Source organism: Balaenoptera acutorostrata, chromosome 14 (genome assembly GCF_949987535.1).
Source record: "Balaenoptera acutorostrata chromosome 14, mBalAcu1.1, whole genome shotgun sequence".
Taxonomy (NCBI): Eukaryota; Metazoa; Chordata; class Mammalia; order Artiodactyla; family Balaenopteridae; genus Balaenoptera; species Balaenoptera acutorostrata.
The window spans coordinates 44,985,325-44,999,594 of NC_080077.1; positions in this window are offsets into that span (position 1 = coordinate 44,985,325).

The following is a 14,270-nucleotide window of genomic DNA, read 5'->3' on the forward strand; positions in this document are numbered from 1 at the left end:
ATTCGTTTGTGTTTTCCTTTGTTTCGTTTTCTGTATTAAAGCTGGTTTCACTTGTGTAGTGGGGGAAACAGTTTTTAAATAGGAAGTTCCCTAATGATAAAGGCTCTAAAGTTTTCTCGTGTTAAAATGATGGTCCCATGGACCAGAAGGCATCTTGATCTTTTGCTGGGAATTGTTGCCTACTTATAGCAGAAGGATACTTTAAAGCAAACATATTCAGGTACACTTTGGTACTGATTCCATGTCTTCATTATTAAGGGTTGATTTGGGGCATTCTTTTAAACTTTCAGGAAAAACGTGGGAACTCTTCTGATGATCGTAAGAATCAAATAAAATAGAGGAAGTAACTTTGCAAATACAAGGTGCTTCTTATTCTGGATATCCTCAGCTTAGAGAAATCACTGATTTGTTATTGGAGAAGGAGCTTCTGTGCAGAGGGAACAGCCAGTGCTAAGGTCCTAAGGTGAGAGCCCACCTGGTATTTTGGAAGCCAGTGTGGCTGGTGCACAGTGAACTGGTGTGGGAATCCAGATCATGTAGGATCATTGGAGGGTTTAGGTGGAAGAGTGACAATTTTAGAGGGACAAAGTCTGAAAGTGTGGAGACCAATTAGTCCATGGCAATAACCTAAGCAAAAAATAGCGATGACTTGGACCAAAGCTATAGGACTGAACGAATTCTGGATATATTTTGAAGCTGTCTGGATTCGATATGTGTTGTGAGAAAGGGAGAAGTAAGGGGTGATTTTTGGCTGGAACAACTGGAAGGATGAAGTTCTTTTGACCACAGTGACAGGTGAGGAAGACAGAATGAGTTTGGCAAGGAAGTTGATAGCACCTTTAATCCATGGATCAAAGAAAAGCATCAAGTAAAAAAAAATTTTAATTTCCTAACATAATAAAAACACAACTCATCAAAATAGGTGCAGCAAAGCAACCAATTTAAGGTTTATATTAGAAAGAGAAGGTTAATACTGGTCACAAGTTTAGGTAAATGGAGTGCCCCTTTATTTGCTTTACTCTTTTATTAACAGAGTTTTTGGTAAAACATCCTTTTCAAACCTGTTGTATATCCACTGTAAAGCCTTCATATTTCAGAATGCTCAAGAGTTGTTCTTTAGTTTTTTAATACTAGAGATAACTTTCTAAGAGACTTCCAATGCTAATGTAAGCAAGAGAACACACCTCCAAATCTTTGTCACACCTACATGGGCATCATTAAGCATTTTTGGTTGCTCTCTAATTTCATTTTGACACAGAGACACTTCAGCGAACACAGGGAGGTCCTTAACTTCCTGAAAGTGGAGAATTTTTATGAGGCAGATTGGCTTTCTTTCAGTGTCTCATTTTTAATTTGTAGTTAAAGATGTTATAGGATAAGTGTGTTTCAAGCTCTGCAGGGATGTAAATGATGTAGTGGGAATAACCATCATGGGATCTGGAGCCAAAAGTGAGAAGCCCAGCCTTAGCCATTTACAGGTTATGTAAACTTACAAGATCATTCGAATAACATGAAATAATGTATGTGAAAGCACACTGCAAATTCTCAAATAGGATATCAGTGTTATTAGTAATTAGTAATATATATACATACACATATATATATTCCTCTGAAGCAGTTCTGTTCTCCCTCTTCTCTGTTCATCTTCATTGCTAAAGAAAAATGTCCCTGAGAGATTCATCTTACTCATTTGTATTTAAGTTTTTTTCTACAGATAATGCAAAGTCACAGTTGCTGCTTCCTAATATTAGCAGTCTTTAAAGTGTGTTTTGATGTTGATTTTTGCTTTTCTGTCCTTATGAGTTTTCTAGGCAATCTCGCCTCTCTCAGAGGTGCAGAATTGAGAATTCCCTATTTAAAGGTTAATCTTCTCAAACACAGTTCATGTGGCTAATGTTTTATTTAGTCAGGTGTCTCAAGAACTCATCACCAGTCACAAATACAAACAGCCATATGAAATTCTAATTCTGTGAGTTCCTTTGAAGGGTAGTGAATTTCAGTATCACTTCTTCTAGCCTAACTGATCTCCCTGACTGACTCAACACAGCAGCCAGATTGATCCTGCTACAATGGAAATTAGGTCATGTTACTCCTTTGCTCAGAACTGCCCCCTCCCCATCTCATATTAAAGGCCCATGTATTTACAGCCTAAACTCTATAGAATCTGGCTCCCTGGCCATCATCTGCAGCTCTTGTGACCTCTCTAACCTTATCTCCTATTACTCTGCCACCTATTCTGTGCTTCAGCCACACTAGACTCCTTGCTGCTCCTCAAACCCACAAGGCAAGTTCTCCTCCTAAGGAGGGACTTGCTGTTCCCTCCTTCTGGAATGCTCTTTCTCCCATGCCCAGATGGCCTACTCCCTCATCTCCATTTTTTTTTATTAGATTAGTATTTCTTTATTTGTGGAATTTCTCCCAAAGTGAGGCCAATTATATTGTCACTCCTAAAAACAAGCTACAGGCTTTATAATATGTATGCAATACAAATAAAATTCCCTTTCTTCTCTGAGCAGACTCACCAACTTCTCAGTGGGTATTGAACTTGTTTCTAAAGAGTACATGCACTAATTTCATCTGGAAATTATGTAATTCCATGATTCCTATTGATTATTTGTCTTCTAACATTGAAGTCCACCATCTCCTCTATCTATAACAAAATCTAGGCCCTCTGATTTCCTCCTATTGAAAATCTTCTGTCCCAACTTTTTTTTTTTTGCCTTTTTTTTAACATCTTTATTGCAGTATAATTGCTTTAAAATGGTGTGTAAGTTTCTGCTGTATAACAAAGTGAATCAGCTATACATATACATATATCCCCATATCCCCTCCCTCTTGCATCTCCCTCTCACCCTCCCTATCCCACCCCTCTAGGTGGTCACAAAGCACCGAGCTGATCTCCCAGTGCTATGTGGCTATTTCCCACTAGCTAGCTGTTTTACATTTGGTAGTGTACATATGTCCATGCCACTCTCTCACTTCGTCCCAGCTTACCCTTCCCCCTCCCCATGTCCTCAAGTCCATTCTCTAGTCTGCATCTTTATTACTGTCCTGCCCCTAGTTTCTTCATAACCAATTTTTTTTTTGATTCCATATATATGTCTTAGCATACGGTATTTGTTTTTCTCTTTCTGGCTTACTTCACTCCGTATGACAGACTCTAGGTCCATCCACCTCACTACAAATAACTCAATTTCGTTTCTTTTTATGGCTGAGTTATACTCCATTGTATATATGTGCCACATCTTCTTTATCCATTCATCTGTCGATGGACACTTAGGTTGCTTCCATGTCCTGGCTATTGTAAATACAGCTGCAATGAACATTGTGGCACATGACTCTTTGAATTATGATTTTCTCAGGGTATATGCCCAGTAGTGGGATTGCTGGGTCATATGGTAGTTCTATTTTTAGTTTTTTAAGGAACCTCCTTACTGTTCTCCATAGTGGCTGTATCAATTTACATTCCGACCAACAGGGCAAGAAGGTTCCCTTTTCTCCACACCCTCTCCAGCATTTATTGTTTGTAGATTTTTTGATGATGGCCAGTCTGACCAGTGTGAGGTGATACCTCATTGTGGTTTTGATTTGCATTTTGCTAATTATTAGTGATGTTGAGCATCCTTTCATGTGTTTGTTGGCAATCTGTATATCTTCTTTGGAGAAATGTCTGTTTAGGTCTTCTGTCCACTTTTGGATTGGGTTTTTGTTTTTTTGATATTGAGCTGCATGAGCTGCTTGCATACTTTGGAGATTAACCCTTTGTCAGTTGCTTCATCTGCAAATATTTTCGCCCATTCTGAGGGTTGTCTTTTTGTCTTGTTTATGGTTTCCTTTGCAGTGCAAAAGCTTTTAAGTTTCATTAGTCCCATTTGTTTATTTTTGTTTTCATTTCCATTATTCTAGGAGGTGGGTCAAAAAGGATCTTGCTGTGATTAATGTCATAGAGTGTTCTGCCTATGTTTTCCTCTAAGCGTTTTATAGTGTCTGATCTTACATTTAGGTCTTTAATCCATTTTGAGTTTATTTTTGTGTATGGTGTTAGGAAGTGTTCTAATTTCATTCTTTTACATGTAGCTGTCCAGTTTTCCCAACACCACTTATTGAAGAGTCTTTTCTCCATTGTACATTCTTGCCTCCTTTGTCAAAGGTAAGGTGACCATATGTGCGTGGATTTATCTCTGGTCTTTCTATCCTGTTCCATTGATCTATATTTCTGTTTTTGTGCCAGTACCATACTGTCTTGATTACTGTAGCTTTGTAGTCTGAAGTCAGGGAGCCTGATTCCTCCAGCTCCGTTTTTCTTTCTCAAGATTGCTTTGGCTATTCGGGGTCTTTTGTGTTTCCATACAAATTGTGAAATATTTTGTTCTAGTTCTGTGAAAAACGCCATTGGTAGTTTGATAGGGATTGCATTGACTCTGTAGATTGCTTTGGGTAGTATAGTCATTTTCACAATGTTGATTCTTCCAATCCAAGAACATAGTATATCTCTCCATCTGGTTGTATCATCTTTAATTTCTTTCATCAGTGTCTTATAGTTTTCTGCATACAGGTCTTTTGCCTCCTTAGGTAGGTTTAGTCCTAGGTATTTTATTCTTTTTGTTGCAGTGGTAAATGGCAGTATTTCCTTAATTTCTCTTTCAGGTTTTTCACTGTTAGTGTATAGGAATGCAAGAGATTTCTGTGCATTAGTTTTGTATCCTGCAACTTTACCAAATTCATCGATCAGCTCTAGGAGTTTTCTGGTAGCATCTTTAGGATTGTCTATGTATGGTATCATGTCATCTGCAAACAGTGACAGTTTTACTTCTTCTTTTCCAATTTGGATTCCCTTTATTTCTTTTTCTTCTCTGATTGCTGTGGCTAAAACTTCCAAAACTATGTTGAATAATAGTGATGAGAGTGGGCAACCTTGTCTTGTTCCTGATCTTAGAGGAAATGTTTTCAGTTTTTCACCATTGAGAACAATGTTGACTGTGGGTTTGTCATAGACGGCCCTTATTATGTTGAGGTAAGTTCCCTCTATGCCTACTTTCTGGATGGTTTTTATCGTAAATGGGTGTTGAATTTTGTCAAAAGCTTTTTCTGCATCTATTGAGATGATCATATGGTTTTTCTCCTTCAAATTTTTATTATGATTTATCACATTGATTGATTTGCATATATTGAAAAATCCTTGCATTCCTGTGATAAACCCCACTTGATCATGGTGTATGATCCTTTTAATGTGCTGTTGGATTCTATTTGCTAGTATTTTCTTGAGGATTTTTGCATCGATGTTCATCAGTGATATTGGCCTCTAGTTTTCTTTTTCTGTGACATCTTTGTCTGGTTTTGGTGTCAGGGTGATACTGGCCTCATAGAATGACTTTGGGAGTGTTTCTCCCTCTGCTATATTTTGGAAGAGTTTGAGAAGGATAGGTGTTAGCTCTTCTCTAAATGTTTGATAGAATTCGCCTGTGAAGCCATCTGGTCCTGAGCTTTCGTTTGTTGGAAGATTTTTAATCACAATTTCAATTTCAGTGCTTGTGATTGGTCTGTTTACATTTTCTATTTCTTCCTGGTTCAGTCTTGGAAGGTTTTGCTTTTCTAAGAGTTTGTCCATTTCTTCCAGGTGGTCCATTTTATTGGCATAGAGTTGCTTGTAGTAATCTCTCATGATCCTTTGTATTTCTGCAGTGTCAGTTGTTACTTCTCCTCTTTCATTTCTAATTCTATTGATTTGAGTCTTCTCCCTTTTTTTCTTGATGAGCCTGGCTAATGGTTTATCAATTTTGTTTATCTTCTCAAAGAACCAGCTTTTAGTTTTATTGATCTTTGCTATCATTTCCTTCATTTCTTTTTCATTTATTTCTGATCTGATCTTTATGATTACTTTCCTTCTGCTAACTTTGGGGTTTTTTGTTCTTCTTTCTCTAATTGCTTTAGGTGTAAGGTTAGGTTGTTTATTTGAGATGTTTCTTGTTTCCTGAGGTAGGATTGTGTTGCTATAAACTTCCCTTTTAGAACTGCTTTTGCTGCATCCCATAGGTTTTGGGTTGTGTTTCCATTGTCATTTATTTCTAGGTATTTTTTGATTTCCTTTTTTATTTCTTCAGTGATCTCTTGGTTATTAAGTAGTGTATTGTTTACCCTCCATGTGTTTGTATTTTTTACAGTGTTTTTACTGTAATTGATATCTAGTTTTACAGCATTGTGGTCAGAAAAGACACTTGATACAATTTCCATTTTCTTAAATTTACCAACACTTGATTTGTGACCCAAGATATGATCTATCCTGGAGAATGTTCCATGAGCACTTGAGAAGAAAGTGTTTTATGTTGCTTTTGGATGGAATGTCCTATAAATATCAATTAAGTCCATCTTGTTTAATGTTTCATTTAACGTTTGTGTTTCCTTATTTATTTTCATTTTGGATGATCTGTCCATTGGAGAAAGTGGAGTGTTAAAAGTCCCCTACTTTTATCATGTTACTGTCAATTTCCCATTTTATGGCTGTTAGCATTTGCCTTATGTATTGAGGTGCTCCTATTTGGGGTGCATAAATATTTACAATTGTTTTATCTTCTTCTTGGATTAATCTCTTGATCATTATGTAGTGTCCTTCTTTGTCTCTTGTAATAGTCTTTATTTTAAAGTCTATTCTGTCTGATAGGAGAATTGCTACTCCAGCTTTCTTTCGATTTCCATTTGCATGGAATATCTTTTTCCATCCCCTCACTTTCAGTCTGTACGTGTCCCTAGGTCTGAAGTGGATCTCTTGTAGACAGCACATATACAGGTCTTGTTTTTGTATCCATTCAGCCAGTCTATGTCTTTTGATTGGAGCATTTAATCCAGTTACATTTAAGGTGATTATCAATATTTATGTTCCTATTACCATTGTCTTAATTGTTTTGGGTTTGCTATTGTAGGTTTTTTCCTTCTCTTGTGTTTCCTGCCTAGAGAAGTTCCTTTAGCATTTGTTGTAAACCTGGTTTGCTGGTGCTGAATTCTCTTAACTTGTGCTTGTCTGTAAAGCTTTTAATTTCTCTGTCGAATCTGAATGAGATCCTTGCTGGGTAGAATAATCTTGGTTGTAGGTTTTTCCCTTTCATCACTTTAAATATGTCCTGCCACTCCCTTCTGGCTTGCAGCGTTTCTGCTGAAAGATCAGCTGTTAACCTTATGGGGATTCCTTTGTATGTTATTTGTTGCTTTTCCCTTGCTCCTTTTAATATTTTTCCTTTGTATGTAATTTTTGATAGTTTGATTAATATGTGTCTTGGCATATTTCTCCTTGGATTTATCCTGTATGGGACTCTCTGTGCTTCCTGGACATGATCGACTATTTTCTTTCCCATATTAGGGAAGTTTTCAACTATAATCTCTTCAAATATTTTCTCAGTCCCTTTCTTTTTTTCTTCTTCTGGGACCGCTATAATTCGAATGTTGGTACACTTAATGTTTTCCAGAGGTCTCTGAAATTGTCCTCAATTCTTTTCATTCTTTTTCCTTTATTCTGCTCTGCGGTAGTTATTTCCATTATTTTATCTTCCAGGTCACTTGTCCTTTTGGGGTCTCCTTTTCACAGGCTGCAGGTTCATAGTTTCCACTGTTTTTGGTGTCTGCCCTGAGTGGGTAAGGTTGCTTCAGTGGATTGTGTAGGCTTCCTGGTGGAGGGGACTGGTGCCTGCGTTCTGATGGATGAGGCTGAATCTTGTCTTTTTGGTGGTCCGGTGGTATGTTTTGGGGTATCTGTGACCTCAGTATGATTTTAGGCAGCCTCTCTGCTAATGGGTGGGGTTATGTTCCTGTCTTGCTAGTTGTTTGCCATAGGGTGTCCAGCACTGGAGCTTGCTGGTCATTGAGTGGAGCTGGGTCTTAGCATTGAGATGGAGATGTCTGGGCGAGTTCTCACCGATTGATATTACGAAGGGCCGGGAGGTCTCTGGTGAACCAATGTCCTGAACTCGGCTCTCCACCTCAGAGGCTCAGGCCTGACACCTGGCCAGAGCACCAAGACCCTGTCAGCCACACGGCCAGATACATGGGGAGTTTCTTGCCTTTTGGGAAGTCTGAGGTCTTCTGCCAGCATTCTGTAGGAGTTGTTCCACATGTAGATTTATTTTTGATGTATTTTGGAGAGGAAGGTGATCTCCACATCTTACTCCTCTGCCGTCTTGAAGGTCCTCCCTCCCTCATCTCCTTGAAGTCTTCCTCAAATGTAAGTTTTTCAATGAGGCTACTCAATCACTCTACTTAAAATTGCAACCACTCCCTTCTCAGTACTATCGATTCCCTTTATCCTATTGTATTTTTCTCATGACACTTTAAAATTACATTAGAATTATGTATGATGTTTATTCTCTCTCTCCCTTTACTAGAACATAAGTTCTGTAAAGTCAGGGATTTTATATACTGTTGTACTTTAGTATATAGGGTAGTGCCTGACACAGAATAGGCACTCAAAAATATATTCTCTGAATGAGTGAATCACATGGAGTCGTAACATGGTATGGTTCTAAAAGCACTGGACCAGGGAATTATAAAACTAGTTTATAGCCCTTCTTTACAATTGACTTACTATATGTATTTGGACAAGACACACCTTCTCTGGGGCTCAGCTTCCCCATCTATGAAATGGGGGAGTTGGACAAAAATGATCTTTGAAATACTTTCCAGATGTAAGTATCTATGATTCCTTGAGATCATGCATATATTGAAGATAGGTGTGTGAAACCAGACTTCACAGTTAGTGGTTAATATCTGTGACCCAAGGTGTCATGGCCACAAGAGTGGTATCTGTGGGTGGAGTTGTTATTCCCCTAACAGCCTTGACGCTAATGTTCTTGAACCAAGTGACAAGATGGGGGCCTCAATTGTGAAGAACAACAAAGTAGGGACAACATGAGTTTTAAGTGGGCTACACTTCCAACATTACCTTGCACGTAAGGATGAAGTATAAGGTAGACAGACAAGAAATAGCATCTGTACATGTTCCTTTTCTCCCACCCTGGTAATGACCATTTTGATCGTTTGTTCTCTTTGACTTTTTCTCTCCTCTTCTTCCTCCTCCCTCTTCTCCTCTCCCCCCATCTCTCTCTCTCTCTCTCTCTCTCACACACACACACACACACACACACACACATGCATGTGCATGCACTTACCTTTGCTTTGGATTTGAAAGGGACTGAGTGGGAAAGAGAGAAAATGAAGGAGCAAAAGAGGTATGGAAGAAGATAAGGTTAGTGAAATGCAGTATGATTTTTTTTAATGTAGGGAAGGAAAATAAACTTGAGAGTTAAAATGGAAAATTAAAATTTAAGTCAAATCACCCTTTTTGGCTTCCTGAGAGAAACTATAGTGAAGGTTGAGTCAGGGATGCCCCTAAGGGTGTGCAGGGTCCTGGGCAAACATTTTTGTGGGGTCCTTGTCTATATAATAAGCAATTGTATTAAAAGATGTGTTTTTAAAATTCATGGGCTCATGTAATATATAGTGGTTAACTGATGTAGATGTAGAATAATAAAGAGAGGCACTTACACATTAGTTTACTGTTAATCAGTGTGAATGACGACTCTCCATGGTGTCCATGCACTATCTCCTCCTGTTCAGGTTGAAGAACCATCTCTTCCTGTTCTTTATTGCCAAATGCACGGTCCCCATCTAATTTCATATGTGCTACAATGACTTTCAAAAAAAGTAGCAGTTCTGTTACTACTCTCAATGCCATGGCTCTCTGTAATTTCTATTGAGACAACATAGTTCTTGCCTCTGCAGTATCCTAATACCATTTATGTAATGCTGGTGACATCATTAACTCCATCATCAGCATGCTGCTCTTGAACGCTGGCTTCCAATGATTTTTCTCAAAGAATGTACTCTCTAGATGATGTCCACAAATACATTTCTTACCCAAAGTATGCCGGAAAATGTGAATGATCATTTGTTTCCTAGTCACCTTAAATTTACTATCTTCCAAAAATGTATTTTATTGATTTCTTTGGGCCATAATCACTGCATCCTTGGACCGGGATCTCTTTTGGTGTTGGCTGCACGCTACCTTCCACACATGGCCACCAGCTGGGAGGACCAGCCAGAGACCTGCAGCGGAGCCAGAAGAGCGGTCCCCTTTGAGTGCAAGGAATGCACTTGACCCACCCAGCCAGGCACAGCGTAACCGCAAGATCAGCAGCCAGAGAGGACAGCGATCGGAAGGGCGCGTCGTAAGGAGGACTTGCTGCCCCGCCCACTGCGCACTGCCTGGTCAGAGGCGGGCAGCCCACCCTGGGTGTCAGCGGTGCTGCGCAGTGAATAACGGACCTGCTGCCACCCCACTGGCTCGGATGCTGCAGCTGGAAGCTGGCACCTCTGGTCGGAATACCGTGGGCTCCCTAAACTCGGGGAGCGCATGGAAGGAAAGAAACCCGTCCAAACGGTCGGGCCCCAGAAGATTTCCAAGAATGAGCTCAAAACGCAGAGCGCCCTGACCACAGGCAGTACGGAACTGCATACTTACTACATTTTATAATATTATTCTAGCTCTGCCAGTAATAACTTGGATGGTTTTTGCTTTTGGCTTTATCTTTCCGGCAAAATATAGACCTTTCTTACAGTACTCAGGATCCGTTAAATCATTAATGGAGTGAAGATGCTTAATTTGTAGGCAGCTTTCTCAAATTCAAGTTATCTCAAAGTGAAAGAATGGCAAGCCTGAACTTATCAATAATAAGCCAAGTATTCTTGATTTATGAAATTTATATAATTAAAGCACCACATGGATCCGGATTAGTTTTTTTACCTTTGGCATTTGTTTTCCCACATTTCAAATGCTGAATTATGTCCACAATATGTAATAGCTTATAGCATATGGTTCCGTTGATGTCATTAAAGGGCAACTGCAGAAGAAAAATGTTTTTTAAAAATTCTTATTTGTTTAGACTGAAACATCTATAGAAACATATAAAATGTATATTCAGCTGTTCTTTCTGTACTTTAGAACACCTTAAAACATTAGAACACATTGTATTTTGTATATTTATAAAGTATTATATTATAGATAGATTTATTTGTTTTCCAGGAACAACAGTTTTGCCTGGGGCAGAGCATCAATGCATGTAGAATCGTAGAATGCTTATGCGAACTTAGCTTGAAGAGGTCTTAATCCAGAGCATGTCACTCATGACAGGCTTGTGGGCTCATAAACTCCTGAAATGTGGTGGTATGTGTATTTATTTCCTATCTCTGCTGTAGCCAATTACCACAAACTTAGTGGCTTAAAACAATGCAAATTTATTATCTATAGTTCTGTAACTGTAAGAACGGTATATATTTCTTACTGTCTGAAACAAGTCAGGCACAGGTCTCAGTGGGCTAAAATCAAGGTGTCAGCAGGACTGTGTTCCTTCTGGAGGCCCTAGGGGAGAATCCATTTCCCTGCCTTTCCAGCTTCTAGAGGCTGCCTGCATTCGTTGGCTCATGACCCTCATCATCTTTAAAGCCAACAATAGCTCATTTCTCAGACATCACTCTGATACTCCATGACACTCCTCTTCCATTGCCACTTTGCCTTTTCTCTGACTTTGATTCCTCCTCTTGTAAGAACCCTTGTGATTACAGTGAGTCCACCAGGATAATCCAGTATCCTCATCTCAAGATCCTTAACTTGATCACATCTGCAATGGCTCTTTTTCCATGCAAAGTATAAAGTAACACTCACATTTCCCAGAATGGCTCTTCAAAGGGGTCTGTGACTCAAAATAGTTTAAACACTTATTCCCACAATTTGATCACCCGCCCCCATCTCTTGGAAGAGAAATTAGTCCTAAAGAGATTGACTTGTACAAGACCCTATGAATGATGAGAGAGTGTGTTTCCCCGCACCTCACTTTGACCCTTCATAACTATGGCCTATTGAAAACAAATTGACAGATTAGAGCAGTGACTGCCACTTCCTGCATGAGAAAGAGAATACCAGAGATTCCTGGGCAAGCTTGCTGTTAGTCTATAGCTAACAAGATCAGTGCTGCTGGCTGTTGGGTAGCTCAGGTCCAAAGTGAGAGTGGACAAGTCAGTTTGCTAAGAAGAGCAGTGCCCTGAAAGTGAGCCGTTATATATGTTGGTACAGTGGAAGTGGAAAGAGAGGGACTCAGGTGTGATATGGCATCTTATTGTTGGAACTCAGGATGTTTTAGTTATTCACGGACAGGAGTAGGAGAAGAATCCTCCTAACACCTGCAAGGCCCTGGAAGGTTTGTGATATGCCTCCTGTTGCTGTATTCAGTGCTGTGGAGTGCAGTGTGAGAAGTCAGACTACCAGGGCTAGATTCTGGCTCCATCACTTATAGGTGTGGGAACACTGGCAAAGTGCTTGACTTCTATCTCAGTTTACCTCATCGATAAAATGGGGGAACTCATTTTATTAGAGTCAGATAGGCCTGGATTCCAATTATGAACCATGATTCACCAGTTATCTAATATAATAATTATATCAATGAGAAAGCATTTTATTCTTATAGGACTTTATACAAAATACCTTCACATTCTCTATGTCATTTAATAGCATTTCAGCAATTCATTTTCTAATATGTGACTCCATTTACCATTTTGCTGTAAAGAGTGAATGGAATAATTTGTTTAAAGTAGCTGCATAATATGGAAACACTATGAATTATTTTTACCTCAACTGTGTCACCACTACACTTGCGTGCAGCCATCTGTCTAGACCACTGGGGAGCAGCAGAGGAAACAAAACGAAATCCATTTCTTTCTGAAGTTCTGGTGTACTGAGATTAGAGTTTCATTGTATTTGGTTAGCACAGAGGAATAATTTGGGTCGGGAATAACGTAATTTGTCTCTCTGGAAGTACCATCTTTGCTCCTTGGTCCAGAGGTCACATTTATAAATGTGTGCCCCACAGCTCAGGGAGCCAATTGTGTAGCTGTCTACTCTGAGGACAGCCTGCCAACATCTATTCTTTAATGACCAGTGCCAAATTTTGGTAGATTTTTTTAGAAGCTAAAATTGTATCTCTAAACTATATATTTTGAGGTAGCAAATAGCTGCTGAGTCTCGCATTTAGAAGGTCTTTGGTTGGCCGTAATATTTCAAAGTTTTAAGGTTAATGTGATTTCCCTTTGCGCTACAAACAGAATGCAAGAAAACACTTTTTAAAATCACATTGCTGGGGCTTCCCTGGAGGCACAGTGGCTGAGAATCTGCCTGCTAATTCAGGGGACACGGGTTCGAGCCCTGGTCTGGGAAGATCCCACATGCCGCGGAGCAACTAGGCCCGTGAGCCACAATTACTGAGCCTGCGCGTCTGGAGCCTGTGCTCCGCAACAAGAGAGGCCGCGACAGTGAGAGGCCTGCGCACCGCGATGAAGAGTGGCCCCCGCTTGCCGCAGTTAGAGAAAGCCCTCGCACAGAAACGAAGACCCAACACAGCCAAAAATAAATAAATAAATAAATTTAAAAAATCACATTGTTGTTTCTTATTACAATCATGCATTATAATTTTTTTAATGGAATTGGAGACTGAGAACAGAAAGAAGACAAAGAAGATGATGAGTATAAGTATGATTCTGCAACTCAGCTTTGGAGAACATTTAGAAAGCTGAGTAAAACATGTCTAAACATTGGGATTGTATTTGTCTTCTGGGAAGGAGGCAACTTGGATTGTGGCAGGCAGATGGGGGAGCTGATGAAGTTAAGAAATGACCAAGTCTGTATTTATGCCAAGCCACAGCATTTGATGTAGGTTCCAAAACCATTTGGTAGCAAAATATAAGGTAGTATTAGCACATAATTGATTTTAATCATATGTTTTAAAATTACATAAATCCATTAAGCATAAAGGGGAGGAAGTACAATGTTCTTAATGGAAACATTTCATCTAACTGGCTATGGAACAGAAGAATATGCTGGACAAAACCAAAAAAACTTGGCAATTTAATTTGAAATAGATAATATACAATAAAACTCAAGGTTGTATACCACCCTTTAAGTATTCATATAGATGCTATAAAGCCCTTTGAAGCCATGCAGAGGAGCCAAAAAATACTTAGTCTTTTGATAGAAAACTACAGTGATAGGTCATGATTAAGTGGTTCAAAAGATAAACTGTATGTAATACTCTGAAAGAGTTTGGTATAGAAAGCGCTTCTAGAATATAGTGGAAAGAAAGTTTCCTGGTGTCAGTATATGAACAACTATTCTTTCTGATAATATAATGCTTTAACTTCATACACTCTGACTTTGCTGACAGAAAAATCTTACTGAAAAG